At 47.3% G+C, this 10,000-nt stretch overlaps 1 protein-coding gene across 6 annotated transcripts in view; it reads right to left on the reverse strand.

Moving 5' to 3' along the window:
• The window catches only part of LOC139584255 (coiled-coil domain-containing protein 136-like), a 54,115-nt gene that overhangs the window by 41,130 nt on the left and 2,985 nt on the right, over positions 1-10,000 (reverse strand). The window contains exon 2 of one of the 6 annotated variants that reach the window (XM_071415879.1): positions 9,877-10,000. This exon is cut by the window's right edge and continues 119 nt beyond it. The exons of the other annotated variants lie outside the window; for them this stretch is intronic. The gene's annotated coding sequence lies outside the window, so the exon portion shown is untranslated. The remainder of the gene's footprint in view (positions 1-9,876) is intronic. 6 annotated transcript variants of the gene reach the window in all.

Consider the following 10,000-nt stretch of genomic DNA (forward strand, 5'->3'; position numbering starts at 1 on the left):
GCCAAATCCGACGAGCGTCAGAGCCGGCATAGTAGGATTCAATCTTAGTCGTGTATTGACTCTTTGCCTGTTTGATGGCTCATCAGAGGTCATAGCGTGATTTCTTATAAGCATCCAGATAAGTGTCCCTTTCCTTGAAAGCGGCAGCTCTAGCCTTTAGCTAGCAGATGTTGCCTGTAATCCATGGCTTCTGGTGGGGTATGTACGTATAGTCACTGTGGGGACAACGTCATCAATGCACTTATTAATGAAGCCTGTTACTGATACGCTAAACTCCTCAATGCCATCGGATGAATCCCGGAACATTTTCCAGTCTGTGCTAGTGAAACAGTCCTCTAGCTTACCATCCGCTTCATCAGAAGCTTTCGTATTGAACGCATCACTGGTACTTTCTGTTTTAATTTTTGGCTGTAAGCGGGAATCGGGAGGCTAGAGCTATGGCCAGATTTGCCAAATGGAGGGTGAGGGAGAGCTTTGTATACGTTTATGTGTGTGGCGTAAAGGTGATCCAGAGTTCTGTCACCTCTAGCTGCACAGGTGACATGCTGGTAGAAATGAGGTAAACGGATTTCAGTTTCCCTGCATTAAAATCACCGGCCACTAGGAGCATTATACAGCTGGTTGAGTGCGGTCTTAGTGCCAGCATCGGTTTGTGGTGGTAAATAGACAGCTACGAAAAATATGGATGAAAACTCTCTTGGTAAATAGTGTGGTCTAAAGCTTATCATGAGGTATTGTAACTCAGGTGAGCAGAACCTTGAGACTTCCTTTAATATTAGAGATTAGGCACCAGCTGTTGTTAACGAAGAGATACAAACCTCCCCCCTTGTGCTTACCTGAAGCTGCCGTTCGGTACTACCAATGCATACAAAAAAACAACTAGATTTACAGTACCAGTCAAAAGTTTGGACACACCTACTCATTCAAGGGTTTATCTTTATTTTTACTTTTTTTCTACATTGTAGAATGTAGAATGGGGCCTTGTCCAGGGTTAGCAGTATGTCCTGTTAACAAAGAGACACACCCCTGCCCTCTTTCTTGACGCTGTCATGCGGTCTTGAAGATGCATAAGAAACAGCTAGATGTATATTGTCCTTGTTCAGCCACGACGCCGAGGAACATAGGATATTCCATTTCTTCAGGTCCCGTTGATAGAATAGTCTCGAACATTTATTTTCCAATGTAGTTTAGTCAGGGTGCCCGCACGTTGGCATCTTAAGCAGACCCTTCAGAGTCTCTGGAATTTGTCCGGGGTGAGCAGTATGTCCTGCGCCGCCGAAACGTTGAAGTAGATTCTTCATCCAAATCCAGGTTAGTGGTCTCTGTTCTGATGTTCAGAAGCTTTTTTTCAGTCATAGGAAACGATGGTGGAAACATTATGCTTAATTTAACTCAAGGGACTCTTCCTTTCTTTCTAGTATGTTCTAGAGTCTTAGCTTCTCTTGTCCTTGAAAAGAATGGAGTTGCAATGGATAGCTGTTGTTTTACAGGCTCCTGGCCAATTCTGCAATTTTGTGTGTTTATTTGTGCTGATAAACTTTTATGCTCCCAGTATGTCAAGCTACTTTAGTATAATGTTTTCCATTATGTAACCAAAAGACAGAAAAAAACATATGACATACTAAAAATATGTCAAGACCTGCAGCACACAACCCTGAAAACACTCAGGGAATAGACAGAGGACAAATGGTGACGCAGGGGAAAGAGGTAGCCTTGTGGAGCGGGAGATCCAGAGATTCATCGAGAAAGAGGGAGAGAGAGGGAGAGAGAGGGAGAGAGAGGGGGGGTGGCCTGGTGGAGAGGGAGATCCAGAGATTCATCGAGAAAGAGGGAGAGAGAGGGAGAGAGAGGGAGAGAGAGAGGGGGGGTGGCCTGGTGGAGAGGGAGATCCAGAGATTCATCGAGAAAGAGGGAGAGAGAGGGAGAGAGAGGGGGGGTGGCCTGGTGGAGAGGGAGATCCAGAGATTCATCGAGAAAGAGGGAGAGAGGGAGAGAGAGGGAGAGAGAGGGGGGGTGGCCTGGTGGAGAGGGAGATCCAGAGATTCATCGAGAAAGAGGGAGAGAGAGGGAGAGAGAGGGAGAGAGAGGGGGGGGGGGTAGCCTGGTGGAGAGGGAGATCCAGAGATTCATCGAGAAAGAGGGAGAGAGAGGGAGAGAGAGGGGGGGGGGGGTTAGCCTGGTGGAGAGGGAGATCCAGAGATTCATCGAGAAAGAGGGAGAGAGAGGGAGAGAGAGGGAGAGAGAGGGGGGGGGGGTAGCCTGGTGGAGAGGGAGATCCAGAGATTCATCGAGAAAGAGGGAGAGAGAGGGAGAGAGAGGGAGAGAGAGGGAGAGAGAGGGGGGGGGGTTAGCCTGGTGGAGAGGGAGATCCAGAGATTCATCGAGAAAGAGGGAGAGAGAGGGAGAGAGAGGGAGAGAGAGGGGGGGGGGGGGTAGCCTGGTGGAGAGGGAGATCCAGAGATTCATCGAGAAAGAGGGAGAGAGAGGGAGAGAGAGGGGGGGGGGTTAGCCTGGTGGAGAGGGAGATCCAGAGATTCATCGAGAAAGAGGGAGAGAGAGGGAGAGAGAGGGAGAGAGGGGGGGGGGGGTAGCCTGGTGGAGAGGGAGATCCAGAGATTCATCGAGAAAGAGGGAGAGAGAGGGAGAGAGAGGGAGAGAGAGGGAGAGAGAGGGGGGGGGGTAGCCTGGTGGAGAGGGAGATCCAGAGATTCATCGAGAAAGAGGGAGAGAGAGGGAGAGAGAGGGAGAGAGGGGGGGGGGGTAGCCTGGTGGAGAGGGAGATCCAGAGATTCATCGAGAAAGAGGGAGAGAGAGGGAGAGAGAGGGAGAGAGAAGGTGGGGGGTAGCCTGGTGGAGAGGGAGATCCAGAGATTCATCGAGAAAGAGGGAGAGAGAGGGAGAGAGGGGGGGGGGGGTAGCCTGGTGGAGAGGGAGATCCAGAGATTCATCGAGAAAGAGGGAGAGAGAGGGAGAGAGAGGGGGGGGGGGTTAGCCTGGTGGAGAGGGAGATCCAGAGATTCATCGAGAAAGAGGGAGAGAGAGGGAGAGAGAGGGAGAGAGAGGGAGAGAGAGGGAGAGAGGGGGGGGGGTAGCCTGGTGGAGAGGGAGATCCAGAGATTCATCGAGAAAGAGGGAGAGAGAGGGAGAGAGAGGGGGGGGGGTTAGCCTGGTGGAGAGGGAGATCCAGAGATTCATCGAGAAAGAGGGAGAGAGAGGGAGAGAGAGGGAGAGAGAGGGAGAGAGAGGGGGGGGGGGTAGCCTGGTGGAGAGGGAGATCCAGAGATTCATCGAGAAAGAGGGAGAGAGAGGGAGAGAGAGGGAGAGAGAGGGAGAGAGAGGGGGGGGGTGGCCTGGTGGAGAGGGAGATCCAGAGATTCATCGAGAAAGAGGGAGAGAGAGGGAGAGAGAGGGAGAGAGAGGGAGAGAGAGGGGGGGGGGTAGCCTGGTGGAGAGGGAGATCCAGAGATTCATCGAGAAAGAGGGAGAGAGAGGGAGAGAGAGGGAGAGAGAGGGAGAGAGAGGGGGGGGGTAGCCTGGTGGAGAGGGAGATCCAGAGATTCATCGAGAAAGAGGGAGAGAGAGGGAGAGAGAGGGAGAGAACCAAGTCACCAACCAAGGAGGGCCTACAGCAGCACCTAGATCTTCTGCACAGATTCTGTCAGACCTGGGCCCTGACAGTAAATCTCAGTAAGACCAAAATAATGGTGTTCCAAAAAAGGTCCAGTCACCAGGACCACAAATTCCATCTAGACACCGTTGCCCTAGAGCACACAAAAAACTATACATACCTCGGCCTAAACATCAGCACCACAGGTAACTTCCACAAAGCTGTGAACGATCTGAGAGACAAGGCAAGAAGGGCCTTCTATGCCATCAAAAGGAACATAAATTTCAACATACCAATTAGGATCTGGCTAAAAATACTTGAATCAGTCATAGAGCCCATTGCCCTTTATGGTTGTGAGGTCTGGGGTCCGCTCACCAACCAAGATTTCACAAAATGGGACAAACACCAAATTGAGACTCTGCATGCAGAATTCTGCAAAAATATCCTCCGTGTACAACGTAGAACACCAAATAATGCATGCAGAGCAGAATTAGGCCGATACCCACTAATTATCAAAATCCAGAAAAGAGCCGTTAAATTCTACAACCACCTAAAAGGAAGCGATTCCCAAACCTTCCATAACAAAGCCATCACCTACAGAGAGATGAACCTGGAGAAGAGTCCCCTAAGCAAGCTGGTCCTAGGGCTCTGTTCACAAACACAAACACACCCCACAGAGCCCCAGGACAACAGCACAATTAGACCCAACCAAATCATGAGAAAACAAAAAGATAATTACTTGACACATTGGAAAGAATTAACAAAAAAACAGAGCAAACTAGAATGCTATTTGGCCCTAAACAGAGAGTACACAGTGGCAGAATACCTGACCACTGTGACTGACCCAAACTTAAGGAAAGCTTTGACTATGTACAGACTCAGTGAGCATAGCCTTGCTATTGAGAAAGGCCGCCGTAGGCAGACATGGCTCTCAAGAGAAGACAGGCTATGTGCACACTGCCCACAAAATGAGGTGGAAACTGAGCTGCACTTCCTAACCTCCTGCCCAATGTATGACCATATTAGAGAGACATATTTCCCTCAGATTACACAGATCCACAAAGAATTCGAAAACAAATCCAATTTTGATAAACACCCATATCTACTGGGTGAAATTCCACAGTGTGCCATCACAGCAGCAAGATTTGTGACCTGTTGCCACAAGAAAAGGGCAACCAGTGAAGAACAAACACCACTGTAAATACAACCCATATTTATGTTTATTTATTTTAACTTGTGTGCTTTAACCATTTGTACATTGTTACAACACTGCATATATATAATATGACATTTGTAATGTCTTTATTGTTTTGAAACTTCTGTATGTGTAATGTTTACTGTTCATTTTTATTGTTTATTTGACTTTTGTATATTACCTACCTCACTTGCTTTGGCAATGTTAACACATGTTTCCCATGCCAATAAAGCCCCTTGAATTGAATTGAATTGAATTGAATTGAGAGAGAGGGAGAGAGGGGGGGGGTAGCCTGGTGGAGAGGGAGAGAGAGGGGGGGGGGTAGCCTGGTGGAGAGGGAGAGAGAGGGAGAGAGAGGGGGGGGTAGCCTGGTGGAGAGGGAGATCCAGACCCAGATGTATGTGCAGGCTAGGGGGCTGAGAGAGGGAGAAGGCTGCCTGGGGGAGTTCTCAGCTGAGGTAGCCTATAGAGCACTGGAGAGGAGGAGCAGAGGAGAGGAGGAGAAGAGGAGAGGAGGAGAGAGGGAGAGGATGAGAAGAGGAGAGGAGGGGAGGAGGAGAAGAGGAGAGGAGGGGAGGAGGAGAAGAGGAGAGAGGGAGAGGAGGAGAAGAGGAGAGGAGGAGAGAGGGAGAGGATGAGAAGAGGAGAGGAGGAGAGAGGGAGAGGAGGAGAGGAGTGGAGGGGAGGAGGGAGGAAAAGACAACGTCGTGACTCGTATAGGAATTACGTCACCGGTTGGAAAATAATGAAGGAGCAGACGAGGAGGAGAGGGGAGGAGGAGAGGAGCATTGTGTGGGTAGAATGAACACTGGAAGCAGGTACCACTGTGTGTGGGTGATAAAGAGTGCGTGGGACTACTGAGAGAGAGACAGAGACAGAGAGAGAGAGATAGAGAGAGAGAGAGAGAGCGAGAGAGGGGGGGGGGAAGAGGAGGAGAGAGATGGAGAGGGAGAGAGAAAGAGAGAGAGAGTGTGGGAGTAAGAGGTGGTAGGTGAGGATGGTGGGGTACAAAACTTTGTATGTGCTCCTGTGTGTGTGTGACTGTGTATGGGTGTGTGAGTGTGTGCTTGTGTGTGTGCATACATCGCTGGTGTGTCTTGAGATTATATTCTACATACTCAGTGCTGTATTCAGAATAGCCCACAGGTAGAACTAGACAAATGAAAAACAGAAGTGGAAAGTCACTAAAACGGTACCCCTGCCCTCCACTTTCTCTCTCTCTCTCTCCCTCTCTCTGTCTCTCTCTCTGTCTCTCTCTCTCTTTCTCTCTCTTTCTCTCTCTTTCTCTCTCTCTCTTTCTCTCTCTCTCTCTCTTCTCTCTCTCTCTCTTTCTCTCTCTCTCTCTCAGTTGTTAATCAAGCTCATAGAGGCCCTCCAACACTAAAACCAAAAGATCACTATCAGGGCGCTTTAAAAAGCAAGCCTGGAGTCATACTATAGTGGCTAAAATAATGTCCGAGATCTGTCAGGCCTGAGGCTGAGAGAAGTAGCCTGACAGGAGAGAAGTAGACCGACAGGAGAGAAGTAACCTGACAGGAGAAAAGTGTCAGGCCTGAGGCTGAGAGAAGTAGCCTGACAGGAGAGAAGTGTCAGGCCTGAGGCTGAGAGAAGTAGCCTGACAGGAGAGAAGTAGACCGACAGGAGAGAAGTAGCCTGACAGGAGAAAAGTGTCAGACCTGAGGCTGAGAGAAGTAGCCTGACAGGAGAGAAGTGTCAGGCCTGAGGGTGAGAGAAGTAACCTGACAGGAGAGAAGTAGACCAACAGGAGAGAAGGAGCCTGACAGGAGAGAAGTAGCCTGACAGGAGAGAAGTGTCAGGCCTGAGGCTGAGAGAAGTAGCCTGACAGTCAGTCTGGTTTAGCCAGGCAAGAAGAGCAGTCCCAGGAGCTGAGATAACAGAAGAACCACTGACCTGAGTCAAGATCCATCTTCCTCCTCTAATTGACACCGGGCCCTCTGTTTGAGATAGAGTTCCCCTTAGCATTACTAATTAAAGGTGAAGATGCATTTACACTCTAGTTAACATCTGACTTGACTTGATATTCCTTTTAGCTAGTGGAGCTAAGAGACAAAACAGTGCATCTCCGTCAAACCCTGTTCTGGGTTCTGAGTCTGCATCCAAAGTAGAGGGTCAAACCCTGTTCTGGGTTCTGATTCTGCATCCAAAGTAGAGGGTCAAACCCTGTTCTGGGTTCTGAGTCTGCATCCAAAGTAGAGGGTCAAACTCTGTTCTGGGTTCTGAGTCTGCACCCACAGTAGAGGGTCAAACTCTGTTCTGGGTTCTGAGTCTGCATCCAAAGTAGAGGGTCAAACCATGTTCTGGGTTCTGAGTCTGCATCCAAAGTAGAGGGTCAAACCCTGTTCTGGGTTCTGAGTCTGCACCCACAGTAGAGGGTCAAGGGTTCTGAGTCTGCATCCACAGTAGAGGGTCAAACCCTGTTCTGGGTCCTGAGTCTGCATCCAAAGTAGAGGGTCAAACCCTGTTCTGGGGTTCTGAGTCTGCATCCAAAGTAGAGGGTCAAACCCTGTTCTGGGTCCTGAGTCTGGATCCAAAGTAGAGGGTCAAACTCTGTTCTGGGGTTCTGAGTCTGCATCCACAGTAGAGGGTCAAACCCTGTTCTGGGGTTCTGAGTCTGCATCCAAAGTAGAGGGTCAAACCCTGTTCTGGGTTCTGAGTCTGCATCCAAAGTAGAGGGTCAAACCCTGTTCTGGGTTCTGAGTCTGCATCCACAGTAGAGGGTCAAACCCTGTTCTGGGTTCTGAGTCTGCATCCACAGTAGAGGGTCAAACCGGTGGTGTGAGGAGAATGATACAACCCACGTTAAACTCTACAGGCCCCAGTTCAGTCAAGCGACAACAACAACAAGACATGGAAGAACAGGAATCACCACTCTGGCAAACCTAACAGGGATCAGAAGGAGCCAATGGAACAGCATCCAACTGACAACAACAAGACTTGGAGGAACAGGAATCACCACTCTGGCAAACCTAACAGGGATCAGAAGGAGCCAATGGAACAGCATCCAACTGACAACAACAAGACTTGGAGGAACAGGAATCACCACTCTGGCAAACCTAACAAGGATCAGAAGGAGCCAATGGAACAGCATCCAACTGACAACAACAAGACTTGGAGGAACAGGAATCACCACTCTGGTAAACCTAACAGGGATCAGAAGGAGCCAATGGAACAGCATCCAACTGACAACAAGACTTGAAACAGGAAGCGCCAATCCCAGCGGTGGCCAGAAGGAGCTGTCTGCTTTGATCGTCTGTATCTGATCCTTCCTGTGTTTTGTGTGTGTGTGTGTGTGTGTGTGTGTGTTTTGTGTGTGTGTGTGTGTGTGTGTGTGTGTGTGTGTGTGTGTGTGTGTGTGTGTGTGTGTGTGTGTGTGTGTGTGTGTGTGTGTGTGTGTGTGTGTGTGTGTGTGTGTGTGTGTGTGTGTGTGTGTGTGTGTGTGTGTGTGTGTCCTCCCTGTGGTGTAGAGACACAGAACTCCAGGGAGACAGTGTCTTCACTGGCCCGTCTAACACACTGTGACTGCTCTGTACTACACGGAGAACAACAAAAGCCTTCTCGGCATTCTTCTCATAATGTATAATTAAGCAATAAGTCCCGAGGGGGTGTGGTATATGGCCAATATACCACGGCTAAGGGCTGTTCTTATGCATTACGCAACGCTGAGTGCCTGGACACAGCCCTTAGCCGTGGTATATTGACAATATACCACAAACCTCCAAGGTGCCTTATTGCTATTATAAACTGGTTACCAACTTAGTTAGAGCAGTAAATATAAATGTTTTGTCATACCCGTGGGATACAGTCTGATATACCATGGCTTTCAGCCAATCAGCATTCAGGGCTCGAACCACCCAGTTTATAGTAAATACTATGTCACTGTTATCGTGCTGCTCTACTCCGTTTAATGTGACAGTTGAAGAGAGTCGTTGCACATTTACAATACATGTATATTTGAGTTGTTTAGCAGACGCTCTCATGCAGAGTGACTCAAATCAGTAGTACGCATGAAGCTCCAGGCTGCATACCAGCACTCTGACACGGCCTATTTAGGTCAAATACGTTTCAAAATAGAATGGGTTTTTGTTGTGTGGTTTCATTATTTCTCATAACAGTCCACATACGCTTTACAGATCCTACAGCTTCTGATAAACGTTACAACTGAAAAAACATGACTATTTACAGTAGCCTAACATCATATCAAATCAAATGAATCACATCAAATCAAATGAATCACATCAAATCAAATGAATCACATCACATCAAGTCAAATGAATCACATCAAATCAAATGAATCACATCGAATCAAATCAAATCAAATGAATCACATCACATCAAATCAAATGAATCACATCAAATCAAATGAATCATATCGAATCACATCAAATCAAATGAATCACATCAAATCAAATGAATTATATCGAATCACATCAAATCAAATGTATCAAATCAAATGAATCATATCGATTCACATCAAATCAAATGAATCACATCAAATCAAATGAATCACATCAAATGAATCACATCAAATCAAACGAATCACATCAAATCAAATGAATCACATCAAATCAAATGAATCACATCATATCCAATGAATCACATCAAATCAAATGAATCATATCGAATCACATCAAATCAAATGAATCACATCAAATGAATCACATCAAATCAAACGGATCACATCAAATCAAATGAATCACATCAAATCAAATGAATCACATCATATCCAATTAATCACATCAAATCAAATGAATCATATCGAATCACATCAAATCAAATTAATCACATCAAATCAAATTAATCACATCAAATCCCAGTCATTGTCCATTCACTTGTAAATACTGACAATATACACTTCTGTAACATGCTATACTATTACCCGTCCATTCAAACGTGATGCTGTAACAACACATTGCATCAAATCACAGTCATAGTTAATAATTGACCATTCAATTCTACTAATGGCCATGCTATCCCCAGTTTAAAACCCCTGGCCATGTTATCCCCAGTTTACAACCCTGGCCTTGCTATCCCCTATATTCCCATCCATTCATACCTGATGCTGTGATTTCTCCATTAAATCTCCTGTAATCCCATAGCACACAGTAACTTCCACTCTGTCCAATCTCTACTCTGTCCAATCTCCACTCTGTCCAATCTCCACTCTGTCCAATCTCCAC

This window comes from Salvelinus alpinus, chromosome 9 (assembly GCF_045679555.1).
Source record: "Salvelinus alpinus chromosome 9, SLU_Salpinus.1, whole genome shotgun sequence".
Lineage (NCBI taxonomy): Eukaryota > Metazoa > Chordata > Actinopteri > Salmoniformes > Salmonidae > Salvelinus > Salvelinus alpinus.